Here is a 27831-nt window from a genome sequence, read left to right on the forward strand (position 1 = left end):
GTCTATATGATGTGTATTTCTGTAAGTAGTTTTTAATGAGAAAGTTATTTAGTCTGCCCACGTTTGTATTTTGTATCTATGTCTGCTTTTATGGTTTTTTGTCAAAATACCGAATAAAGCTATCTTTGAATTGAATTGAATTGAATTGAATTGACATATTATGTGCAAAAAATAGAAAGCATCTTGAAAACATGTTATATGTAAAAAGAAGCTATTGAAATCCAAAAGTTCTATAATTCCACTCAATAATCAAAATATGGTTAGACTAACTGAGCGCATCAAAAGCCATGGTTCCCCAGTTATAGCTGGTTAGCACATCAGTGTTTCAATCTCCCTCCGAGTTCCATTCTGCTGGCAGCAAATGAGCTTACTCCCTTTAAGAATGGAGAACAGAATACACACCAAAATCAGCTTTGTGCAGTACACACACAGAACACAATGCGGAAGTCTGGGCTCACACAGCACCAACAAGTGTTGAGCACTCTACCAATGGGCCACTACCCTTATAGAAATTGCAGCGTGTGTCACCTGACCACCACCAGAAAAAAATGACTTTCAACAACAAGATAATTTGGGAATTCGCAAATTCACTAACTGCAATACTACAGGGTTTGTGTACATGATCGCATGCACATGTAACCTAAATTATGTGGGTATGACTACTAGAAAGGTTGGCACCAGGATAGGAGAGCATAGCAGCAACATCAGGTGCCACCGGGTCACCACAAAAATGACATCACATTTCAATGACATGAAACACACCCCAAAGGATCTGCATTGGGTAGTGTTAGAACATATCAAACACATTGACAATTGAGAACACAGATTGCTAGAAAAAGGGCAGCGATCGGTGTATAAATTGCACACTGACACGGAAGGATTGAATGACAATATTCTGTGGGGGCAGTTTGTTAAATGACTCTGTAATGCACAATTCCAGTACTTTGGCAGCAGCCTTCCCATATTTTATGACCTTTCATTAATACAATTTGACTTTTATTCACTTCCAGATGGCCCAACCACTATTCCATACACAGTGGCTAATTTGAGAAGAGCACAATGTGCTTGTTGCATTTTGCGCATTAAACAGCTCTACCATTACGCTTTAAACATTCAGTACGCACCCCAAACCCATCCTGTAGAGTGTCCCATCGAACTGGGGTAATTTATCTTAGTTCTAATGATTCTTCACTGAGTTCATCGCTCACAACTATTATCTGACCATTTGGGTACACAATCATTCACCTAAGATGTAACCACTTCAGTGCCAGGTGCAGCGGCCATTTTGTGAAAAACACAGTCGAGTTTGGCAGCAGCCTACCCATATTCATGTCCTTCAGTGAATACTTTATTTTTTTGAGTCATTTCAAGATGGCCACCTCTATTCCGTATACAGTGGACATTTTGAGAGGAGCACTGTCTAACTGTGGCGTGTTGCGCATTAATCAGGCCTACCATTATGCTCTTAGCATTTTGTATGAATCACAACCCATCCTTTTGAGTTGTTTTGTGTATTTAAATGTTAATGATTTCTCACAGGGTTCATCTGTCAGAACTACCAGCCAACCACCTAGGTACACAGCCATTCAGCCAAGATGGCCCCACTTCATAGCCAGGTACAGCGGCCATTTTGTAAAAAATAGACACAGTCTAGTTTTTCAATCAAGCATGACTAGGCTGATCTGGAACTATGTAATCTGAATGTATGAGGTTACAACGCATATATTCACAACGCATGCCATCACAATGCAACTATTACAACGCAGATGCCATTACAACGCATGGCATTACAACGCATGCCATTACAACGCAGGTGCTATTACCACGCATGCCATTACAACGTAAGCATAGGTAAGTATTTATTTTTATTAATATTTTTTAAATATTAAATCCATTAAAAAAATTGTTTATAAAATAATTTTTATTCATTTTAAATGTATTAAAAAAATTGCATTTGCAAATCTAACTCCTTCGGTGTGTAATAGTAGGGTAAATGTTGGAAAGTGAAAGGGTAAAAATTACTATTCTAACTCCAGGGGGGTGTAATAGTAGGGTAAGTGTTGGATAGTGTAGGGGTTAAATTTACTATTCTAACTTCAGGGGGTGTAATAATAGGGTGAGTGTTGGATAGTGTAGGGGTAAAAATTACTATTCTAACTCCAGGGGGGTGTAATAGTAGGGTAAGTGTTGGATAGTGTAGGGGTTACATTTACTATTCTAACTCCAGGGGGGTGTAATAGTAGGGTAAGTGTTGGATAGTGTAGGGGTAAAAATTACTATTCTAACTCCAGGGAAGTGTAATAGTAGGGTAAGTGTTGGATAGTGTAGGGGTAACAATTACTATTCTAACTTCAGGGGGTGTAATAGTAGGGTAAGTGTTGGATAGTGTAGTGGTTAAATTTACTATTCTAACTCCAGGGGGGTGTAATAATAGGGTAAGTGTTGGATAGTGTAGGGGTAAAAATTACTATTCTAATCCAGGGGGTGTAATAGTAGGGTAAGTGTTGGATAGTGTTGGGGTACAAATTACTATTCTAAAATAAATGTAATTAAAAAATAAAAAATGAATTAAGTACATTAAATTATAATTTAAAAATATATTAAATGTATTTAAAAGGTTATAATTATTTTAAATAAATTAATGTATAATACAAAAAAGTTACATTAAAAATATAAATATATTTTACAAAATTACATGTATTTAATAAAATTAAACACAATGTAAATTAAGTTAATAATAATACAATTAAATACTTATCTATACTTACGTTGTAATGGCATGCATTGTAATGGCACCTGCACTGTAATAGTTGCGTTGTGATGGTACTGCATCGTAAAAGTTGCTTTGTTATGGTTGTTCCCCGGTTTTTTTAACATACCATCTAGGAGCAGGAATGGAACATTAGCTTACTTGCTAGGTATTTGAACCCACTTTTTTCCAATTCCACATCACTGCGCCACACAAAACTAAGTGCTCCCACGTATTTGTGCAAGTCGCAGCATTCCTCAATCCGCAGCGGATTGAGAAGACCCCAATGATGAAGCATGCAACCTAGGGGAAACACTGGTGGGTGAGGGGAATCCAGAAAATAATTTTTCTTTTTGGAAAGAGGGTTTTCCGCAAATGTTCAGTGGAATCCCTGTTCCTCCTATGCTTGGGTTTTATATGCAGGTATTCCGGATGGTGTGGAACTCACACACCACCTTTAATGACTCAGGGAGCCGCTCGCGCAAGGAGCACGCATCAACCTCAGCAAGCTCTGTACAAACGCGGCTACTACTCACAGTGGTAAGAGTTCCTTGGGAATGCCAAAGGCCCCCGCACTAATAGTCTTCAAATCGCCATTCTCCTTGTAACAGCAGCTCCAGGTCAAAACTAAAGGCACCCATTTACAAGTTAATGAAATAAATATGCACAGTTATCCTTAATACACAACACATTACAGGGGGCACTGTTGGCTGCCAAATGTCCAAGCAAATTGAAGTCAATAGAACTTACTCACCGTGAATATAAGGGTTAAAGGTTTTTTTTTAAATTCAATGTTCGGTTCTCTTTATTGCATTCACCACGAAAGTAGTACAGCTCACAAACCCTGCACTGCTCAAACAACTGACACATCACCCTACAGTGCATTGCATATGATTTATACAAGACTCCAAATACCGTATATAATATTGCAGGTCAGGAACTTGCTTCCAGATAACAGGACTCAACACATGGCATAGCTAAACATGGCACAGCATGGCATACCAAAACATAGCACAGCATAGCATAACATACCATAACATAACTTATAATAACATAACAACACAACACGACATAACTTAGAAAACAGCCACTTCGAGTACAGGATATGGGTAGCAGCTGGGAAGATGTTGGAGCACCGCCTGCAGCCCTCACTGGACCGCTCATTGCTCTTCTTTTGACATCCCATGTCCGGGGACAGACCATGGACACAATATTCCACTGTAAATTTAATAGTGAAACAGCCTCGAGATAATAACTCCCATCGCAGTAACTTCTATTTCATTGAAATTTGTGTTATTTCCCAAACCAGGTGCCAGGATTCAGATTCGGGTCCTCTCCCCAATCATCACTGACCTCCTCCAGGTCACTCCTGCAGTATTTTCTTCCTCACCTCCTAAGAGTAGAGTGCCACCATGACTCTTCCACCACTACATTTTTTAGGAAGGTCTATAGGCTTTATTTTCCCCTGTACACTGTCCCTCACTGTCAGTCTCTGGGTGCCTATTAGGTCACATAACACATGATTATTTTCAGTCATAAGTGAATCCTGCAGAATAGCAGAAGGCTCCCTCACAAATCTAAGGGTGCCTACATTCATATCATCTGCTTTGCAGCAGTTTAAAAATAGCAGTTGTTAAAGGAATCCATTTTGTCTATTATGGCCTTTGCTTCTGCCGTTCAAGTTCTTCAGTGTTTCCTACAACATGAATGTCCTGCGGGCGCCATGTTGGGGACAGCTCAGTTCCACATTGAAATATGTCTGAATGCTTGCGCATGCGTGTCATGTAACATATATTGATTATCACTTTTAATCTAATAAATATACTTATTTGGGTATTCCTCCTTTTCAATCTATCTTTTATTCTATTGATTATAATTATCTTTGTACATCTCCTTCATGAAGCAAATGGATGCATAGATAGTGCACGTCATTTATGATCTGTAGTATATGACTGCCGCTATTGCACTTAGGGTATATTATTGAAATTAAAACAACTATTTAAAACTAACTCTAGGATAGGACTAAGGTAGACATCATGTTACTTTGTTACCAATAAACCATTCACAGAAATAGAGACACACAGTGTACCTGTTGTTAAAAGATTTGTGCGGCTTGGGGTGGCTACAAGTGTTGTGGTTGTGGTTGCAGAGCTTATTATGTTCAGTGTTGTCAAGCTCTTTCCTGTTAAAAGCACAAACATACAGCGTCTGTCAGTGAGGAGAGGGCAGGCAGGCTTTCAGAAGCTGATATAAATAGTAACCCTCCGTAAGGTACACACACGCATAACCTCTTCATACTAACTTGGCAAAACGATGGCCTTACCCTTGTGACACGCACCTCTAAAGTAAACTGTACACAAAGTTTTAAATCTTCAATAGCTTATGAGTGCTTAGACATGTGATAATATGTATTCATTATTCATGCTTTTAGGCACATACCTCCCTCCTACATACCTTCCCCCTTTCATTTTTATGTCCCACCTGAAGAAGGGCACAGACCTGTGAGTCTGCTGAGGTGATGCAGGAGGAGGCCCTCTCTTGTCCTCCAGCATCCTTGCACTACCCATTAGCAGGGCCACTGGAACTATGTGATTTTGCAGCCACGGCATTTGCTACAATAATGTGTATTTGTCACTTAATCCATCATCTGATGCATAATCTGCAGAGATTAGGAAAAAACAATATTTCCAATTTAAACACCCAAAGTTACTAAAAGTGCAGCAAAAGGTTGCTGCGCAATGGAAGGCCTTTGGCAAAGGTTGACTAGTCACCCTTCTGGTGCTTATTGCTGTGCTTGGATATAAAACAGTTACTAATGAGGTGAACCCTTTGCTCAAAATGTGTTAACATGTAAAAAGGGAAACATGATGATGTAGAACTAAAATACATTATGCACATTCTGTAGCATAATTTGCCTTCTCTTGCTGCATAATTTAGTCAACCCTGACACATAATTTGGTGTTTCAATGCTGCATAATTGCAACGGGCCTTTAGCAGTTGCAGGTTTTTTTTCATATGAAGACAGACAGAAAAGCAACCCATGCTAAACCAGCATTCCTCACCTTCCATTGACAGGAAACAGCAAATGCTTTCAATATGAGTACTCTGTCTGGGGGTCACCAAAGATCTCCCCTCCTTTCTCTCAGCAAGTTGCTTAATTCCGTTTTTTTAGGGAGCAAACTTATCTCAGGGCCATCAGATTGCACAGGCCCCTAACATTTCAGATGAAAGCCAAAAGTTATAGGTTTTTTTCCCAAACACATGGATATATAGTTATTTTCCCAGTATCCCAAGCTGTTGAGATGAGGCCAGAATCTGAACCTGGTTCTCAGGATGTAAATTCTACAACTCTAACCTCTAGTTCACATTCCTTCTAAAAGGCCTGCCCAATCACAAAGAAATGTAATATTATTTTACACATAAAAACGTTGATAGTTTAAACTGCACATAATTATGTGAATATAAGAAACTTTTTCTGGTGCCTTTGCTGTAGGCATTAAAATGAGTTACTGATGTTGTTAACTCTGTATCTTTATCTGAAAGCATTCCAACCTAACAATTTTCACCCACAGTGCCACCCTAATAGAAACCTGCCTTATGCAGATCAGTACTGACCCTGTTCCCCATAGGAACATTACAACAACACTGCCAGATGATTTCCCCTCCTGAAGGGACCACAGAAAAAGAATGATTATGGTCTTCTTAGGTCTCATCAGTGAGGTGTAGGAGGGAAGAAGTAGCACAGCAAACAAGGGACCCCGTCTGCCGCGTATATTTGGCCAATAGCAAATGCCGTGGCTGCAAAATCACATAGTTCCTTAAAAAACAACTGATTCCGTACAATCCTTCGAGAATGCTCAGATCCACATCTTCTAACCAGCTAGTGGTTCAACGTAGCCGTACAGTTTCCTGGGGTGATCGCCGCTTTTTAATCGCGGCCCCTAGACTTTGGAACACCCTACCCATCCACATAAGAACTAGTTCTACTCTTCTCCAGTTTAGAAAAAAACTGAAGACATGGCTTTTTAATCAGTAATTCACTTTTCCGCTTTTTTCTGTCTAGGGTGAGACTTTAATGCAATTTCAGCGCCGAGACGCCTAAGGGTAATTGCACGCGCTTTATAAATGGCATTAAATAAATAAATAAATGACAGCGTTATATCAAACACACTAAATGTGATGAGAGGAATGTTTTAAAATAATTTAAAACATTGGCAATCACACTGGGTAGGATTCCAACTGTTAGAATTGGGGTTCTCTGGTTGGCGCAAGTATTCACTTGTGACAAGCAGGGACCCTCTCCTCTAAGTCAGGGCGAAGGATGACCCCTTTAGAATTACCCTTGCTCACCCTCTAGGAGCGTGGCATGAGCAGCCAAGGCTATTCTTCAGTAAAATGTACCAATCCCCCCACAAATGGACACCAGGCTGTGAATATATAAAAATACGTTCCTTTATGTAAAAATATATATGCAGGTAAGACTTATCACAAGACCAATAATAACGTTTTTAAATTAGGCCACAAGATTGTAAATAGGCAAGCGTTTCTCAGTTACAGTTCCAATGTATCTTCTGTCTGGTTCAACTCACTTGTAACCAGTTCTCTCAGTTCCAGTTATGCAATAATTGGGGCCTCTTGCCCCGTTCCTGGAAGGTATGGCGCTCCCAAGCACCTCTGTGGGCTTTGCAGCGCTCCTCTGTGCTCCACACGGAAGAAAACCCCGGGCCCTACCAATGCTCACCCATCTCGCGGTGCGCTTTGAATGGAGACCAGAGAGGGACCTGACAAACCCTTGGCCTTTTCCGGAGGTGGGGGCTGAGCTGCGGAGCAGCAAGCAGGCGATGAGAGGAGCCTCAGAACCCTGGGCCTTTTCTGAGGTGGGGGCTCCTGGCTGCAGTGAGGAGCAGGGAGAGGAGCCTCTTGGGCCAAGGCACAGGGAAGGCTGACGGGGAAATAAAACGTTGCGGGCCCCTAGCCCGATGTCGTCTTCAGGAATGCTTCTTTCTTTCAGGAATTTGAGCCGAGTCGGGCACGAGCAGCGCGACTCGGTTCGATCAGTGCAGAGGGGTCCCTTCTCAAAGCGGAGGATCTCCGGGAGGCAAGGCACAGCATGGAGCCCTCAGTACCGACGGTACAGAGGGGGGGCTCCCTTCACAGTGCGACGCGGCCTCTCCTGGGGGGGCAGAGCAAAGCGGGGAGGCCGGGTGCTAATGGAATGCACGGGCGGCTGTCCAGGCTGCAGGCTGCTCGCGTCCCCGGGATTCCGGCCGGAGGGGCTGAAATCGCGCTCAGGCGCTCCGTGAAGCAGGCGGGGGTAGAGGAGCGGCCGGCCTTAGCCCTGGGGCAGAGAGCGACTCCGAGAGGAGCGAGGCTCTCAAGGGCAAGAGGGCAGGCTGGCTCCCGGGTACTACGGCCTTAGGAGGGGGCGAGAGGGGGCAGACTTCACCTCCGGCGGGAGGAAATACTGGGCCTCAGGCAGGGGACGAGCCAAAGCACAGGAGAACCCACTGGTCCTGGGGTTCAGTTCAGGGGGCAAGCTCAATCAAGCCCTTGGAGAATGTTTCAAAGCACAAGTCAGCAAAGTCTTTTCAAAGTCTTTTCCTCTCCTTCCTCAGCAAGGCAAACAGCAGGCCAGTCCTTCCAGCGTCTTCTTCTCCTTCTAGTTGGGCTGAGGTTCGTTGTGGGAAACAGGATTCTGATTTACAAGGAGCAGGGCTCCTACTTTTATACAGCATTTCTTTTGTCTTTTCAGGCCAGGGGGGCCTTTGCATAACTTCATTCAGTCTCTGAGCACTTGTTGGGTGTACTTCTGGCTTCTGCTTTCAGTGTGAGGGGCACATCAGACGCTCCACAGGAGGTGGAGCCAGCATTGTGTGGACAGGGGCAGCCAGGAGTACCTTGATGACAGTGCTTCGCCCTTCCTGGGCCAGGTGCCGGCTGAGTCATCAGTCGCTCCCCAGGGGGCAGAGCCAGCATTGTGGTGGCAGAGCGCAGCCCTATTAAGAGTCCAGGGGCACTCCTACCTCCCACTAAGGTGTAATCCTTGCATTCACCACCTGTTATCCCCCAGCCCTGTCACTCACACATCCCAGACAGTCAGATTCACATCCAAGCAGAGGCGGGCTGAAATGGTTAGGCAAGCAAATGCTAACTTTCTAAAAGTAGCATTTGCAAACACAGGATATTAAAATAAACTTTACTAAAAGAAGTATTTTATTATTCTGAGTTCAGGCATACTAAACTTTATTTTCTACCATGTTCCCTGAGCCTGCTGGGATTATAGAGTGTAATAATTCCAGCAGCCCATCTGGCCTAAGAGAACAGGTAGCCTTACAATAGTGAAAAACAAATTTGGCTGTAATTCACTATTAGGACATGCCACACACATCAGGGCTTATCCTACTTTACACTTACAATGCACCCTGCCCTAGGGCCTACCATAGGGGTGACTAATATGAAGTTAAGGGAAGGTTTAGAGGCTGGCAAGTGTGTGCACTTGCCCAGCCAGCAAGACAGTACCAGACTGCACGCAGGTTCTGCAATTGCAGAACCTAGACACATTTTGATAAGGCTGCTTCTGTGGGTGGCGCAACCAGCGCTGCAGGCCCACTAGCAGTATTGATATTTACAAGTCCTGGCACTCCGGTGCACTTTACTGGGGACTGACAGTAAAGCCAATGAACCAATCATGGACATCAATCACATATACACTTTACAGTCGGGAGAGCATACACACTTTAGCACTGGTAAAGAGCCCAGAGTCATTAATCCAACAAAAACAGGTCAGAGAGAGTATTGGAGGAAGGCAAAAAGTTTAGGGATGACCCTGCCAAGAGGGCCAGGTCCAACACCAACCTATCTTTTTTCTCCCACTATGCCACTCTAGGCAGAAGCCTACCTTATGCAGAGTACTTACCCTGATCCCCCTGGGAGTTCTTTATCTGACATTGCCATCTGATGCCCCCTCCTGAACAGCACAAACAACCCCAGATCGGTTTCAGCCCCTCATTTCCGCTACCGTGGGCAATACATAAGCAACATGGGTGCCCAACCGTGCCAAAGGAAGCCCGTCTCCACCCATCCGTGCCAGTTTGTTGCCAGATGCCAGAGATGCTGCCAATTTTGATTAAATGGGGTACACTTACGCCTGGTATGAATTGCTTGCAGGTGCAAACAATCTGGTCTGAATGGTCTAGAAGGTCCCTTTGGCTGCAAATGCTGTGGCTTTATGTCTGTCATCCCGGCAGCGCTTAGCAGCCGCCACCCCCCCTTCCTCTGAGTAATTACACAACCATTTTCCACCTAAATTTCCACTCCCTAGCCACAAATTCACCAATGTGCATGATCTCCTTGAAACTGATTCCCCAACGTCCGGTTTCTCACAGAGACCTGGCTCTTGGAGGACATGGTCGCAGAGCCAAGGCTTTAAGATACATACCGTCAACAGGGAAATGAGAGACGGGGGTATTGTGGTCATTTTTAAAACTGGCTACCTTTGCACCTTAATAAAGCAACTCGTTGTGCCTGCTTTAACATCACCCTTATTCCTAACTACACTATGACAGGTTTACTAATCTACCGACCTCCGGGTCCCTCAAAAGTCTTCAGGGAAGCTCTTAGCGAGACAGTCAGTGCCCTGGCGGTCATTGCCTCTAATTTTACAGTCACAGGTGATCTTAATCTGCATCTGGATCACCACTCTGACTCCGAAGTGACAAATCTTACTGCCGATCTTGCAGCTCATCAGCTCGATCAATGGGCCTCAGGACCAATGCATTCGGCTGGCCACCTGTTGGACCTCGTTTTTACAAATATACCTACCATTACTGTCCTACCCCCTGTCCCAATGGGATGGTCGGGTCATTATCTGGTCCCCATGTCCATTCAGGGCATTACGGCTGAGCGTAATTTAGATAAAACGTTTTGCCTCAAATGCTCCTGGCATAAACTGAATTGGGACTAATTTCAAACCCACCTCTCCGCCACCTCCCCAGCTTTACCAGCTGACCCTAATGAGGCTAACTCAGTCTTCACCAACTGGATTAGCCAGCCCTTGGATAGCCTGATTCCAGCTAAGTTGTCCATGAATCGTAAAACTAAATCCAATCCATGGTACAACACTAAATTAGCGGCTTTGCGCAACATCTGTAAAACGCTGGAGAGAATCTGGAGAAGGGATTATGGCCTGACCTCTAAGGATCACTACCGGGTAGCCGGCAGGAGATGTCACAGGGCCATCCAAGTTGAGCGTGCAACACTCTATGCTGAGTAAATCAGCAAGAGTACTAATCAGGCGAAGAGTATCTTCTCGATAGTCTCAGTCTTCAAAACTCAGAAAGACCTCTGATCAGCAGTGTGAAGAGCTTGGCTCCTTCTTTGTCAGGAAGGTAGAAGACATTTATAATTGCTTCCCTATGGTCCAACTCGGCCCCCCTGACGCATCTTTCAATCACACCAATGTCACACTAGAGGCTTTTTTCCCTATTCGTCCGGATCTATTACTTTGTTCCAAAATCAAGTCAGGCTCTCCGGCTTATCCACTGAAGCCTGACCAATTTCGGAAAATTCTATCCACTATCTCATGTCCTTTAGAACAGGTGATCAACAGGTCCCTCAGTAGAGCTGTCGTGCCTACAGCTTGCAAACAGGTCAGGGTGACACGACTGCTCAACAAACCTTCCTTAGACCCAAAAAAGCCAGGAAACGTTCGCCCAATTTCCCTGCAACTTTAAGCAGCAAAGATCAAGGCGGCTTATGTTAACTCCCTCCTCACAGACCACCTAAACTCCAACAACAGGCTCAACCCTTCTCAAAATTGTTTTTACTCTGGCCACAACACAGAGTCGGTGCTCTTGGCTGTGACAGAACATCTCTGGACAGCTTTAGATGCTGGGCAGAGGTCGGCACTGATCCTTCTGGATCTCAGTATCACGCTAGACACTCTGTCCCACGCCATTCTGGTGCGACGCTGGGAGGAGGCTGGAATCATTGGCTCAGCCTTGCAGTGGCTGGCCTCATTCCTTGCTGATAGGATGTTTCAGGTGATAGCTCCCATCTTTACCTCTGGCATCTTTCTCATCAGGCAAGGGATGCCACAGGGCTCTTCCCTGAGCCCTCTGCTTTTCACTCTTTACATACAACCCCTGGCCATAGTAGCCAAGAGCAGAGGGTTGACCATGGTCTCCTATGCCGACAACACACAGTTGGTGGTGGCTCTCTAGAGTGACTCCAAGCAAGACGCTTTTAAATTCCAAGGTGATCTTGCGGCAGTCGCCAAGTGGATGACCGCCAACTGTCTGCAACTGAATGGCAACAAGTTGGAGGTGTGGTTGGTGGGAAGGAATTAGCTCTGGTGGCCCAAGAGCCTAGGCACTGCCCCCACCCCCAAGCAGGCAGTGAAGAACTTTTGGATGGATTGATGTTTCGCTTAACTTCCAGACTCAAACTAAAAAGGTGGCGGGAACCTGCTTTGGATTGTTGCTGGGACTCAAACCCATCCTGGGCTTCTTTGATGCCCCCACCAGGCAGATCATCATCCAGACCCTGATTATGTTGAGACTTGATTACGTCAGCTCACTGTATCTGGGTGCGAACAAGAAAGAAATACATAGGCTACAGAGACTTCAGAATGTGGCCGCAAGGTCTCTCCTTGGTCTGCATAGAGCCTGTTCAGTGACAAGCGTCATTCGCCGTCTCCACTGGCTGCCTGTGGCTAGGGGGATTGAGTTTAAGGCTCTCCGTATAGCCTTTACAGTCCTGAAACTTCAATCTCCAAATATTTTGACCGACTTGCTTCTACCCTATGTTCCCTCCCACCAGCTCCGCTCCACGGGACAACACCTTGTGGTGGTCCCCGACTCAGGAGGGTTCATGCCGGAGGTCGTTCTTTCCAGAACAAAACAGCCATACTTTGGAATTTGCTGCCGGCCCACTTTTGGGGGCTTAATAATTACCTTGAATTCAGGAAAGCCATAAATACCTTTCTCTTCCCCACTCCATAGGTTCTCCTTGGGCTCTCTCTGATCTTGGTCACCTCATTGCTGTTCAGCGCTGGAACACCTCTTTGCTGGGGAAGCAGTTGTGCTTTATAAAATCCACTAACATAACATAGCATTACATTTGCATATGACAGGTCTCAGTCTAGAGTGGGAAAGTTGGCAAAAAACAATGGTCTGAATGTTGTCAAAAAAATAGACAGTGACTGAGAATAATTCAAGCATCCTATTCATCACTACATATGTTGACCCATCCATATGTAATGATATAAAAGATACATCTACAGAATGCCAGGCTGTGGAAAACCTTGGATTCCAATAACTTGGGAGAAATCACAGCTGATTCCTGCTAGGGTTGAGTATTCTTTGGAGCTAAGTTCTGCACATATCGAGGGATTTACTTTTTTCCATCGAAGGGAATAGACACCCTTAAATTTCCTCTGATAACTCTGTTCCCCAAAAAGTAGTGTCAGGGATTCACATCATGCACAAGAGCCATTATCCTCTGTTCTTGGGGATTCTGTATTCACAAAATAGAATTCATTCTATCTGAACATAAGAAGAGAATGGTCATGGTGGTTGGTGATCTCAAGTCTGATGAAAGATGACTTTTGGGACCCTCCCCTTCGGAAGATTTTAACCACAGACACCAGGTAAATGGGAGGGGGCCAGCCTCTACTACTCTGTGGTTCCAAGACAGTAGTTAAAGTTGGAAGGAAATCATTCATCCAATTGGAGAGGGTTGATTGCACTTTTCCAGGCTCTTAATGCATTCACTCCTCTTCTGGCAAGCCATGCTGTATTAGTTTGGTGAGGCAACCATGCAACTTGTTTGTACATAAACTGACAAATCCCAATCCGGATTCTACAGCAAACACAGCACTGAGACTGCTCTACTTGCCCCACAAATGACATTCGCACCCTCCTCGACCAAGCACACACCACAGCCCTGATCCTACTCGACCTCTATGCAGTGTTAAACACTGTCTCCCACTGCACACTCATCACCAGACACCAGCATACAGGGAACTGCCTTCCACTGGCTCCACTCCTTCCTCGCCGGCAGAACCCAAAGTATCAGACTTCCACCCTTCCTCTTCGAACCCATAGAAATCAACTGTCGAGTACCACAATGATCGTCACTTAACCCCGCACTCTCCAATATCTACATGGCCCCTTCTCGCCGCCATTGTCAGACAGCACGGACTCAGTATAGTATCCTACGCTGAAGATACCCAGCTCATCCTCTTCCTGACCCGATCACCACCTGGCTCAACTTCCAGAAAGGCATGAAAGATATCACATCCTGGATGAGCAGTAGCTGCCTGAAGCTCAACTCAGAGAAGAGAGAGGTCCTCCCCCTCGGACCCTCCCCCTCTGCTGGGGACAACTCCTGGTTGGTATTATAAAGTCTTTCATTTTCCAAAGCCCAATTGTCAAGTTCCAAAGTAAGCTTGCTCCTGTTATAATGTCGTCATTTTCTAGAACCAGTATACCGAAAAGTGTTTAACCTTTAGTTTCTCTTGTTGGATACAGCCATTGTTTAATCCCATCCAGGCAATGATAGGCCCGCGTCAAAATGCTGAAGTCCTGCGGCATGGACTTTGGAATTTGCGAAAATGAAAGACTTTATAATAACCTGAGACATCAATATACTCAGTTTTTATGACAAACATTATCGGAATTACATGTCAGGTGGATTGCAGGATTCTAATTTGTGGGATAGGCGTACTATGCCTTTTTTAAACTAAGAAAGCTTCGGTCGTATCGTGGCCGCGCAGGGCGTCTAATTCTAAGGAATATAATCTACCAATCGCAGAAAATATTCTATTTTGAAAGCCTTGAGGAAGTCACTGGATGTGAAAAAACATGTGTCGGCTGTTGCGCTTTTTGGATCAAGACTGTAGAGCCTCAAACAATTCTTACAATTCGCCTTCCAATTGTTATGCCCTTTGAAGAATAAGGGGTCTTCATGGTCTTGTTTTTGAAAATGTTGATTCTTTAATGTTTTGCTTAAATATAATACTTTGCTTAAATTAAAAAGCACATTTTTTGTACGAATCCATCTCTTCTTGTTATCAGTTGTATATTGAGAAAATGGAATGTAGTTTGCTTAGAAAGGCTAGACGTAAAGGAAAAGGGATATCACTTTTGAGTGCTGGGGTACTTGCACTGAACATTGTTTTACACAGTTACTGTCATACTGGACCTGTGTGTTTATGCACCCAAGGTAGTAGGGTGCATTTGTTACTCCGAGTGGTACCACAATCAATTGTTTTTCTGCCAGTTGTGATTAGGAAAATTAAGAATACTACTTTGACTGCCCAGTCTGATTATATATTGTTTTCTGAGGTGCGATCTTGATGAGACTACTGCCGCTCCTTTGCATTTTACCCTGATATATGTGATGGATCCAGGATGCTCAGTGTCTCACCTCCTGTGGCTTATGGCTAACTTTGGGAGGGTGTCTGACCTTCACGTTAACTGCCACATAACTATACTTTCGCCCCGGCATCCTTAGCTGATAGTGCAAGGGCTGGTTTCCCTGCTGTCAGTTCTCCGTGGGATATACAACAGTTCTGTTTTCTGGAAATGAGGATAATGCATAACCCACACCAACAATACAAGAGAAATAAGGGTAGGGTGTCCTAAGACCGCTCTCTGTTATGGGTATGGTGACACTAAGTAAAATGGTGTTACTACCCCTGTGCCTCTTTGATATGCAGAACTCGTCCTGTATTATACCAAACTCCTTATGTAGGAGGCTAGAGAGATTGCTTGTGCATAGTATCCCTTTTCTAGCCTGATAGGTTGCATATGCCTGGGAAAGTGCGGTCACTCAAGTTCTGAAGTGGGCGCCCTATGTTAAGTTGGTTCCCATTTGGTGGCTGCGCCTGTTCACATGCATACGAAATTCCATGGATGTTACATGTTGGGTGGATGTCAAAGAGCTTTTCATGAGGATGGAGATGTGCACTACTGCATAGGTCTTGGGAAATTTCTGCAATACACCAGTGTGCCCCCTCAACCAAGGAGCTGTGGAGGACCTTCCCTGCGTAACCTAGTGAATCAAACATTCTGAGGCTGTTGTTAGACCCTGAGTTCACCAAGGCAATTATCTCCCTGCTTTATGCTGCCCTAAAAAGAGATAGGCAGACGTATTTAATGTCTATGCAGGAAAATGGGATGGGGACTTAGAGTTCCCCCTCTCAGACAGAGAGTGGAGACAAGCCCCGGCACAAGTGCAGGAAGGGGGCAGCAACTCTAGGTTTAAATTGGCACAGTCTTATTAGTTGCATAGGGCATATCTGGCACATAGGGTATACTCTGGCAGGCTTTGCACACGTCACATGGTCATGCTGTGGAATAGGACTTTTTGGGAGGAAATAGTGCAGGAATTGCAGAAAGTGACAGGTGTAAAAGCTAAACTAACAATACTACATTACTTATTGGGACTGTTGTGACTCTCTAAAAAAGGTAGCAAGATGAGATATAATTTTTCCCAGCCGGGACTGTTACTTGCAAGAAGGTGCCTTACAATTTACTGTTCGAGCCCAGTGTCACCGATAGGGAGTAAGTGGAGAGCAGATGTATTGGAGTCTTTATTGCTTCCCAGCAACCCTGCAACATCCTCACACCCTCTGCTGATGAGCACATGATTTTAATGATTAGATGGGTAAATGATGTGAGCAGTATATAGTCGCCAAGATTGGCTGATTGAAGGACTGAGAACTGTTAAACAACCCTTGGGTGCCCTCTTCACCCCACTCTTTCAGGCTCTATGCCTAGACAGACGGGCTGCTACGGATGTTTTTGTGCTCATATATATGTCCTGGTGTGTTGCTGTCCTATCTTCCACGCTTAACACCCCCGCGGACATCTCATCCCCTCTCTCGCCCCCATCTCCCACTTCGATGGATCAATAATACCAATACTGGATAACTCCGCCCCCTTGTTTTAGGGGGATGAGAAATGACCATGCTGTAGTTCAGTTGAATTATACCTCATTCGGTGTCAGGCTGATACACTGATGGTTTCTTTTTCTATATTTGTATGTGCCTTAACATTATAAAATGTGAATAAAGAAATTCTATCTTACGTGCCACTCCCAATCAATCTCTACATGCTAGGTAGGAGAGTTTACCTGGCCATGTATTTGCTCAGGGAAAGTTTCCTTTTACAGTAGTGAAGTGTGTACTGTAGTGTAAGTTTGGGGTTTACATTCTTGTGGGACCCTTTTAATTTGTTTAGGTTCTGGACACTCAGTAGCTTCCACATCTGCCAACTTATGTGGGCAGTATGGAGCCCAAAATTGAGATAGAACTGGGTTTGGGTAAAGAATTTTTTCATCGGCATCCCTTTCAAAATCCAGGACCTCTCGCTGGAGTGGACACATTAAAAAAGACCACATTTTATTAAGATCTCATTTCAGCCAGAGGGCAGATTGGCCATAGTTTAAACCTAAGAGCAAATATGTACTGATAACATGTTCAGGATTTTATTTCATACTTGTTGCTCTCTTTGTTTATATTAATTTTCACTTATTGTTTTACCAACTTATTTATAAACTCCTGACTAGAGTTTTATGTGTTATAAAATGTGTCACACTGTATTGGTGTGTGTAACCTCTATCACTTTGCACACTAAGAATTAACTGATCACAGTGACTAGCTACAGAGGCATATGCCCAAAGGGAGTAGACTGGCTACTCACTTGGACTACAATAGTATTGGTTTCCGAAGCACCAGTGATAAATTAAGATCTCACAAATTCAAGTCAAGTCAAGTCATGAAATTTGTATAGCGCACTACATACCCATAGGGTTTCAAGGCGCTTAGGAAGAGGAGGAGGATTATTTGTCAAATATCCACGTTTTAAGCTGCTTTCTGAACGCTAGGTGGTTCTGGGTGAGGCGAAGGTAAGCGGGGAGTGAGTTCCATGTTTTAGCAGCCAGGTATGAAAAGGATCTGCCTCCCATGGTGGTCTTGTTGATGCGAGGTACAGTGGCGAGGGCTTGGTCGGAAGAACGTAGTTGGCGGGAGGGGGTGTAGAAGGACAGTCGAGAGTTGAGGCAATCTGGTCCGATGTCGTAAAGTGATTTGTGTGCGTGGGTGAGCAGTCGGAAAGTGATCCTCTTATTGACGGGTAGCCAGTGGAGGTCTTTAAGGTGACCAGAGATGTGTTCATTGCGTGGGATGTCTAATATGAGCCTGGCTGAGGCGTTTTGGATTCGTTGGAGTTTCTTCTAGAGTTTAGCGGTGGTACCTGCGTAGAGGGTGTTTCCGTAGTCCAGTCGGCTCGTGACCAGAGCGTGGGTGACTGTTTTCCTTGTTTCGGAGGGAATCCAGCGAAATGTTTTTCTGAGCATGCGAAGAATGTTGAAGCAGGAAGAGGATACGGCGCTGACTTGTTTGTTCATTGAGAGTGAAGAGTCCAGGATGACGCCAAGGTTTCGTGCGTGGTCTGTCGGGATGGGTGCTTTTCCGAGGGCTTCCGGCCACCAGGAGTCGTCCCAAGCAGAGGGGGATTTGCCTAGGATGAGGACTTCTGTTTTGTCTGAGTTCAGTTTCAGACGGCTTTGTTTCATCCATTCGGCGACTTCTTTCATTCCTTCGTGCAGGTTAGTTTTGGCGGTGCCGGGGTCATTGGTGAGAGAAAGGATCAGTTGAGTGTCGTCCGTGTAAGAGATGATGTTGAGGTTGTGTTGGCGTGCGATGGCCGCGAGGGGGCTCATGTATACGTTGAAGAGGGTGGGACTGAGTGAGGATCCTTGAGGTACGCCGTAGATGACTTCAGAGACCTCGGACTTGAATGGAGGAAGGCGGACTCTCTGGGTTCTTCCGGTGAGGAACGAGGTGATCCATTCCAGTGCTTTTCCTTGGATTCCGATGTTATTGAGGCGTTGTAGAAGGGTGCTGTGGCAGACTGTATCGAATGCTGCAGAGAGGTCGAGGAGGATGAGGGCGACTGTGTCTCCATTGTCCAGTAGAGTTCGAATGTCGTCTGTTGCTGCGATGAGGGCGGTCTCAGTGCTATGTTTTGCTCGGAAGCCAGATTGTGAGGGGTCGAGGGATTTGTTGGCTTCGAGGAAGGCGGCGAGCTGGTAGTTGACGGCTTTCTCGATGACTTTGGCCGGGAATGGAAGAAGCGAGATGGGGCGGTAATTTTTGAGTTCGGTGGGGTCCGCTGTTGGTTTTTTCAGGAGGGCGGTGAGTTCAGCGTGTTTCCAGTCTTCAGGGAAGGTAGCGGAGTTGAAGGAGCAGTTGATGACGTCTCGGAGGTGCGGCGCTATGACGGAGTCTGCTTTGTTGAAGATGTGGTGAGGACATGGGTCTGTGGGGGATCCTGAGTGGATGGAGTTCATCAGGCGGATGGTGTCCTCAGTGGAGATTGGCTTCCAGTCGTTAAGGGTGTTCACGGGGGGGGGATGGACAGCAGACGGCAGGGTGGGTTGGTTTCCGGGTTGGTTGTCAAAGCTGTTGTGGATGTCTGCAATCTTGTTGTGGAAAAAAGAGGCTAGGGAGTCGCAGAGGGTTTGAGAGGGGGTGATGTCGTTGGAGTTGGCCGAGGGATTGGAAAATTCCTTGACGATGTTGAAGAGTTCCTTGCTGTTGTGAGCGTTGTTGTCGAGTCGATCCTTGAATGTTGCTTTCTTGGCTTTTCGGATTAGTTGGTGGTGAGTGCGGGTGGCGTTTTTGAAGGCGTCTTTGGTGCTGGTGGTTGGGTCTTTTTTCCAGGCCTTTTCAAGGGAGCGGCAGAGTTTCTTGGACTTCTTGAGATCATCGTTGAACCATGAGGCCTTCTTGCTGCCAGGTTTGTTTTGACGTTTTTTCAGAGGTGCTAAGGTGTCAGCGGTGTTGGATAACCATAGGGTGAGGTTAGCGGCGGCTTCGTTAGCGTTGGAGGAGGGGGCTGGGGTGTGTTGAAGGAGCGATGCGGAGATTTGGTCCGTGGTGGTTTTGGTCCAGTTCCTTTTCAAGGTAGGTTGGAGGTGGATGCTGGGTTTTGGTTTGTTGTAGGTGAAGTGAACGCAACTGTGGTCAGTCCAGATGAGGTCCGTAGTGTGGCTGAAGGAGACATGGTTGCTGGAGGTGAAGATGGGGTCGAGTGTGTGACCTGCGATGTGGGTGGGGGAAGTGACCAGTTGTTTAAGTCCGAGGTTGGCGAGGTTGTCCAAGAGGGTGGTGGTGTTGCGGTCGTTGATCTTTTCAAGGTGAAAGTTGAGGTCTCCCAGAAGGATGTAGTCTTTGGAGGGGAGCGCGTGTGGAGTGATGAAGTCCGTGATGTCTTCACTGAATTTTGCGCGGGGTCCTGGTGGTCTGTAGAGGAGGGTGCCTCTGAGTGTGGTCTTGGGGTCGATGTGTATTTGGAAGTGAAGGTGTTCGGAGTTGGCGAGGTTGGCGTCAGAGCTGGTTGAGATGCGGATGGATTTCTTATGGACGATAGCGATTCCTCCTCCTGTGTGGCTGGTACGGTCTTTGCGAGTGATCTTATAGTCTTCAGGGATGGCAATGGTGATGTCTGGTGCGGAGGAAGCGTTCATCCATGTTTCCGTTAGGAAGGCGATGTCAGGAGAGATGGTGTCTAGTAGATTCCATAGGTCAATGGCGTGTCTGTGGACCGATCGGGTGTTGAGAAGGATGCATTGTAGGTGGTTGGGGTCTGGAGTCTGTGGTGTGGTCGCAGCGGAGATGTTGTCGGTGCCGATGAATTTGCAGAAGTAGCAGGAGAAAGGTCCATGGGTGCGACCAGGAGCAGCTTGGACGCAGTTGGGAGCGCGACCGGGGTTGAGGGCTAGGAGGGTGGCGGCATCGTAGGTAATGCGGGGGGGCTGGGAGGGACGGGGGCCAGGGGGTCTGGCGCTGGGCGCGGTCCAGGCGCGGACGGGCGTAGACGGGCTTACCTTTGGCGCACCTTCGGCGCGGACTGGGCGCGGTCGCTGCGCGTAAACGCTGCGCGCGGGAACTACTGTCATATGTGGATAGTGGAGGGGGAGGGGCGAGGGCGTCACAGCTGGGAGGCGGGGCGGGCACACGAGGACAACAACAAACAAAATGGAGGCGGAGGGGGGGGCACAGCGTAGCGCTACAGACAAACGCGCTTACAGGACAAATCAGTGAGGAAACCAAATATTAAAGCGCTAGCAAAGCAAAAGCGGCAATAAGCAACACAGCAGATGAAGAGTCTGCAATGAAAGCAGTTCAGGCGAGGCAGCGCTATCAATACAGCAGGCGGAAAGTAAATGGCAATGCACAATAGAAGTCGACTGTTGCAGGATTCCAAGGAAAGAACTCTCACACCCACATTTGTTCTATTTAATGTCTTCACTGAAGCTTAATGGTTTTTCCTGCTTTTTATTGTTCCTAGGGGTTAATACATTATTACTGGTTCCATCTGGGAACTTCTTGATTAAAATCATTTTACCTACTGCATACTGATTGTAACTGTTACTGGAGTTAACTGGTATGGCCTCACAGTTTTTGTTATAAATTCTTTTCTACTACTTCTAATATTGATAATGATAGTGTGTTTTAGGCAGTGCTTTGTACCAAAGCTTTGTAAATCTAAGTCTCTTATAAATTTAATGGCTCCAACTTTGGAAAGATGTGAGGCTAAGGGGCTTACAATGTAATTAGGAAAGCATTCCCACTGAATCAAGTTAGGAATCTTCCTGAACGATTTGTCTTTGGGGAGTCCTACTGACCGATTTAAATGTGTCCTGATGCCTATGGACTCAGTTTGGTCAGCTCGCATTGACTTCAATGGGAGCATGTGCCTCAAACAAGAACACAAGCTATAATTTGAAATAGAACTGTGTTGGGAAAACCTTGAACCCTGTGGTGGGCACCCGATGGTGCGTGCCACATTGTGTATGATTGGGAAGAGTAGACTGTTGTGTACACCTATGGGCCTCATTCGGTCACCTTTGGGTGAAAGCCATTTAGTCTCTGAAAACTGATTCACAATGGCTTTCTGAATCAGTCATTGCACTCACTCAGTCGGAAACCATCTCCATAGGGCTGTACAATTCGGCTGCCTTAATCCCATTCGGACCCGATTCAGACAGCCCGGCCAGCAACCTTGCATCCAACTCCATCGTCTGGAAAGGTGACCGATTTGGAAGGCAACAAGGGTACTGAATCGGATTCGACAATACAGAATCCCATCTGGAGCCCTGCCTAACGACATTGTAATAGGCCCCTAAGTTCTACTCTTGACATTGATATCACTCTATATGTAAGCAGACAAATTTTAAACTAGGCCTGCACGGTGAACATTGCTCCGTTCGCGGAGCTTGCGGAGTGCATAAAACTCTGTTTTGCGATGTGCAGTGAAGCTATTTCCCCGCTTGCAATCGCTACTTGAGTGGCAGGAATACCACCACAAACTGCAGTTCGCACTGCACTCCGCCACTCACTGAACTATTTTTGTAACCTCGCGGAGTTCCGCGTCGCAAAACTCCGCGAACCACTCCCAGGCCTGTTCTAAACAAATGAGCCATCATGTTGCTTAGTTTAATTGGCTCCTATTTTGTTTCACATCTGTTATACTAGTATGCACCAGTCCCTGATTGTTGTTACTGGATTGAACTGCCTCTTATTGGATTTTTCATAAATTCACCGTTTTCGTTTTTTGGAAAGGAGACAAACAGTGGTAATGTCTCCTTTCTTTTGAGCCTCTAAGGAGATTCAATGTGGAGAGAAATGTCCAAAACTAATGGGGCACTCCTGTCTTGAAAGTTTTGGGTTAATTCAACAAATGGGTGCTGAGAAGAAAAGGGGGTCCCAAAAAGCATTTTATCCATGTTAATTTCCATAGGAAACTTTAGCTACGGCTACAGCCTAAACTGCTGAACAGAATTACACCAAGTTTGGCATAAATGTACCTTTTGGTCCAGAATGTTCATTAAATGGTGTACATCTGTTCAGTAGTTCCTGAGAAATTCATATTTAAAAAAAATATATATATCTGGTGACTGCAGTGGATCCTCAAACCCTCTCCGATCATGAGCTTGACTCTGGTTGGCTGCCAACACTTCTAACCAGGAAGTTTTGGCAGCCACCTTGTGACTCGGTTGAATCGAGTCACAAGAAAAAAGGTACAAAAAGAAGAAAAGGGGCAAAGTAGAAGCTGACCCCATAGTCCTGCTCAGAGGGCCCCAAAAAGCATTTTTTTTAAAATATTTTCGATGGGATTCACACGGGGTCTGCAAATCCCACCAACTTCTTTTTAAAAAAATGAAGCGCAGTCTACTGCACTTAGTTTATTCAAGCCCAGTGGGCTTGAATAAACCCACTTGAACTTGCCAAAGTTCAGTGTAGGGGCCCCGGGGGCCCCTGCAGCCCTGGACCTCCCATCTCACCGGGGGTTTCTTTAAAATAAAATGTGTGGGGAGCTCCTACCTGCCCCCACACTGCCCCTGGGACCACCACCTGCCCAGGGCTTTAATATTTAAATGCTGGTGGGGGGAATGTTGCGCCCTCCCTGCAGCCACCTCCCTGGGGCCTTTTCTTTCTTTTTTTTTATTGGATTTTTTAACCCCATTTTCTCCCAGGCACATATGGAAATGTACAAATTATTCAACATGGTTATGGTACAATTCAAAGCATATAGTAAGAGCAATAAACAAGGGCAAACTTCTCTCTAAGATCTGTAAATGCCAACAAATCGCCTTGGTCAAGCAGGTCCCATAGACAGGAAATGCCTTTTAGATCCCATTTAAATGCAACATGGTCCCAAAAGAAATTTAATTTTGAAATATGGTATAATCGTTTGACTTGTACCCAAACTCCATAAGCTGCCTTCAAGATCTTTGATCTTGTTTCATTTGTAATAGCTTGGCTCTACAATAGTCACAAAACAGCCATTGGCTTCATCACCCATCCCAAATTCATAGATCAATGATCAATGACTTAAAGAGGTAGGGGCTTTTCTCCCCAAATCAAACGGCCCCATAATCTGCATCATGGCAGCCCAATAATACATTATAAAGTGTGGGATACCCCAGCCACCTCGGTATCTTGGAAGAATAATTTTCTTGTGGGCCCTTCTTGTTCTTCGGTACCCCCACAAAAATCTAAGGGGATTGTTCTAAATATATACAAAAATTTGGGGAGAACCAACATTTTTAAAACATTACATCTACCATGGAGGGGAAGGTAAAGATGATCCAAGCGTTCCAAGCATTCCAGAGTAGTATTTACCTTCTCAATGACTAGAAGAATATTCAAAGCTGGGATCTTATCCACAATAGGAGTAATTATAATTCCCAAATATGTTGCCTCTGATGTTACTAAGACATCTGCCGGGGGATCTTGGCCGGAGTAAAGAATCTGAGTTTTTTCTATATTAAGCTTATACCCCGAAAAAAGACCAAACTGTGCAGCTAATACTTTTATTGCTGGAAGAGCAGTTACACGATTACTAGATACTATAATTATATCATCGGCATAAGCGAGTGCTCAATATTCAACACCACTAAAGCTGATTGGTTTGATACCCATATGACAGTTTAGTTTACACAAAGTAAATCAATATATAAAGCAAATAAAAGGGGGGAGCATGGACAACCTTGTCTTGTACCCCTACTGATGTTAAATCCATCAGATTCCAGCCCTAAAATCTGTATAGTAGTCACCGGACTTAGATATAAAGTCTTTACTGCTTGAATACATTTTTGAACAAAAGCCTTTACACCGCAGGACCTCCCACAAATATTGCCAGGAGGCCCCGTAGAACGCCTTTTAAGCGTCCAACAGGATCGCCCCCAGTGCCAAGTCAGTTGCCTAAGCCCAGTCTGATAAAACAATAACCCTTCTTACATGATCGGCCATATCCCTCCCTGGGATAAAGCCATGTTGTACCCTAGAAACAAGAGGAGTAATAACTGTCCCCAAATGTAAAGCAAGAATTTTTGAAAAATGTTGCTATCCAAATTGATCAGTGATGTTGGTCTATAAGAGGAGGGAGAGAGCTCAGACTTACCCTTTTTTTAAAAAACAATAATCATAGTTTTTCGCCATGACTCTGGTGCAATTCCACGTTGGGCATCAAGAAATATTATCATAACGTCTGGTATGAAAACACGATGAAAAGTTCTATAAAATTCCAGCGGAATACCATTGGGGCCTACTGCTTTATCCGTAGCTAATGATAACATTGCTGCCTCCACCTCTTCCCAAGTTACATCTGCTGCTAATATCACATTTTGATCTTGTGTAACTTTATTGATTTCCATATTGCCACAAAATATTACCATTTGCTCTTCCAATATTAGTTATTTCATCCTCAGTATAAAGGCTGGCATAAAATCTACAGAAAACATTCAAAACTTTGGCTGGTGACTCCTGTATCCTATCTTGATGATCCTGTATCCTACATATTCGATTCAAATTTTCCCTTTGGTGCAATCTTTTAGCTAAGATTCTGCTGGCATCTTCGCCTACTTCATAAACCTGAGCCCTTTATATAGCCAGCTTTGCTGCGATCTTTGTTACAAAATGTTAGTCAATTTTCATTTTCAGAATAGCAATGGCCTTTAAGGTATCATCCATATTTTGCTGATGTGACAGCTCACCCATAAACTGAATCTCCAAAAGCCTAAGCTGCTTCATCCCCTCATTGGTTTCCTTGAGCAGTTTACATTGTTTAGCTATGGAATAACTCAATGTAGCTCCCCTCACTTTAGCTTTAAATGTATCCCAAACAATAGGGTCTGAAGCTGTTCCCCGATTAATTAAAAAAAAATCTGAGATCCACTCACACATATATTCACAATATTCGGAATCTAGCAGAAGATTGCATTCAAAGGTCCAAAACTTTAATTGTTTCTTCACTTTTAAATTAAATTCCAGTACCACTGGATTATGATCCAAGATAATCCTATTTTTGCATTTGCCACCATCTCAGTAGAAATAAAAAAATATTCTAGGTAAACATGCTACTTATAGGGAGCGGAATGAAAAAATATAACCAGGAGCACTGTTCTTCTGACCAACCCATGCATCAACCAGACCAAGCTCTTTAGCTAGACCTTTGATGGCTTTAAAAAAAATTATCCTTTTTTCCCATGTACAGACTATTGCTCATAATGTCAAAGTCCCCCTCCAGATGAAGATTGAAATCCCCACAAAAAATTAGGGGGACTGGCCAAGCCACCAGTTCGATGCTTAAATAATGTAACACCCCGGGATCATCCAATTTTGGTCAGTTAATTGAACAAACTGTCAATGTGACACAATTGACAGCCAGTTCCACAATTACCCAGCGCCCCAAAGCATCCCCTTTTACCCGCCTTCTTACCCCTAACCTGTGTCTCATAAAGATTGCTACACCAGTAATATTAGAGCCTTATTTGGTATATCCTAAAACTTCCATACCAAGATCCTTAAGCCACTTTCGATTGTTCCAGGCTACATGTGTTTCTTGTACACATAACAGATCATATCGCTGCATCCACAGCATTTGAGCCATCACCCCCCTTTTTCTTTTATCGTTTAGGCCACATATATTCCATGAACAAATAGAAAATCGACCCATATTCCTTATTTGATCAAACAGTCTTGTCTACCCTTCCCTCCATAAACTAAACTGAAACAAAGCATTTCCTGCCTCAAAGTCATTAGTACCATAACCATTCTACACGCGATCAACCACCAACACCCCTCTGTGCCTTCCCCTCCCTCCTCACCTCCCGCCCTGGGGCCTTTTCTAAATAAATAAATAAGGTGTGGGGGGCTCTTGCCCCGCCACACTTCCCTGGGGATCACCACCTCCCAGGGCATAGATTATGAAAATGCAGAGGCCCATTGCGGACCCATGGCCTGAGGGACCACCACCTTCCCGGAGTTTTACATCTGTTGGGGGGGCTCTCAGCCCCCTTACATCCCCCTTCCTGGAGCCCTAGATGGCCCAGGGGGCCGGCTCCAGCAATGTCCTGGGGAGCCCACCCCAGGACATTGCTGTTTGCTATGGCAGGGCTGGAGCAGTAGCAAACTTCTACTTCACTTCATGGAAGCTAGAACAGGACATCTGACTCAGGGATTACTTTTGCAGTCATCCTTCTACTTAGCCACTACCAATGCACTGGTCTTAGCACCCAGACATTACTCTTGCACTCATAACCTAGGCACTACCCCTACACTCATGCAATCACCCAGGTACTACCCATGAACTAATGGAATCACTCAGACACTTCTCTTGCACTCAACTCTTCACACAGGTACTAACCATGCACTTATTCATTTTCTCAGGTACTACTCATACAATCATCCAATGACCCGGAAATTACTCATGCAGTCATCTTTTTACTCAGGCACTACCCATGCCCTGATCTAAGCACCCAGATGTTACCCTTGCACTCATGAAATCACTCAGGCACTACCCATGTACTCATCCAATAACCCAGGCAGTACCCCTGCACTTATGAAAACACCCAGGCACTACACATGCACTCATGCAACTACTCAGATACTTCTCTTGCATTTAATCATTCACTCAGGCACTAACCATGCACTCATCCAATGACCCAGGTATTACCCTTGCACCCATCCTACTACTCAGGCAATACCCATACACTCATCCATTCTCTTAGGCACTACCCATGCACTCATCCAATAACCCAGGCACTACATTAGCACTACTCCTTTCACTCAGGTACTGCCCATGCACTTACCCATCCACCCATTCAATGCCCTTGCACTCATCCATTCACTCAGGCAGTACCCATGAACTCATTCATTCATTCAGGCACTAACCATGCACTCATCCATTCTCTCAGGAATTACCCTTGCATGCATCCTTCCACTCAGGCACTACCCATACACTACCTATGCAGTCGTGCAATCACACAGGCACTACTTTTATCCATTCTCTCAGGCACAACCCATGCACTCATCCAATGACCCAGGCACTACAGCTGCACTAATCCATTCACTCAGGCACAACCCATGGACTCATCCTTTCATTCAGGAACCACCCATGCACTCATCCAATGACCCATGCACTACAGTTACACTAATCCATTCACTCAGGATATACCTATGGACTCATCCAGTCTCTCAAGCACTACCCACACACTCATGCAGT

The sequence above is a fragment of the Lissotriton vulgaris genome, chromosome 4_1 (genome assembly GCF_964263255.1).
Source record: "Lissotriton vulgaris chromosome 4_1, aLisVul1.2, whole genome shotgun sequence".
Taxonomy (NCBI): Eukaryota; Metazoa; Chordata; class Amphibia; order Caudata; family Salamandridae; genus Lissotriton; species Lissotriton vulgaris.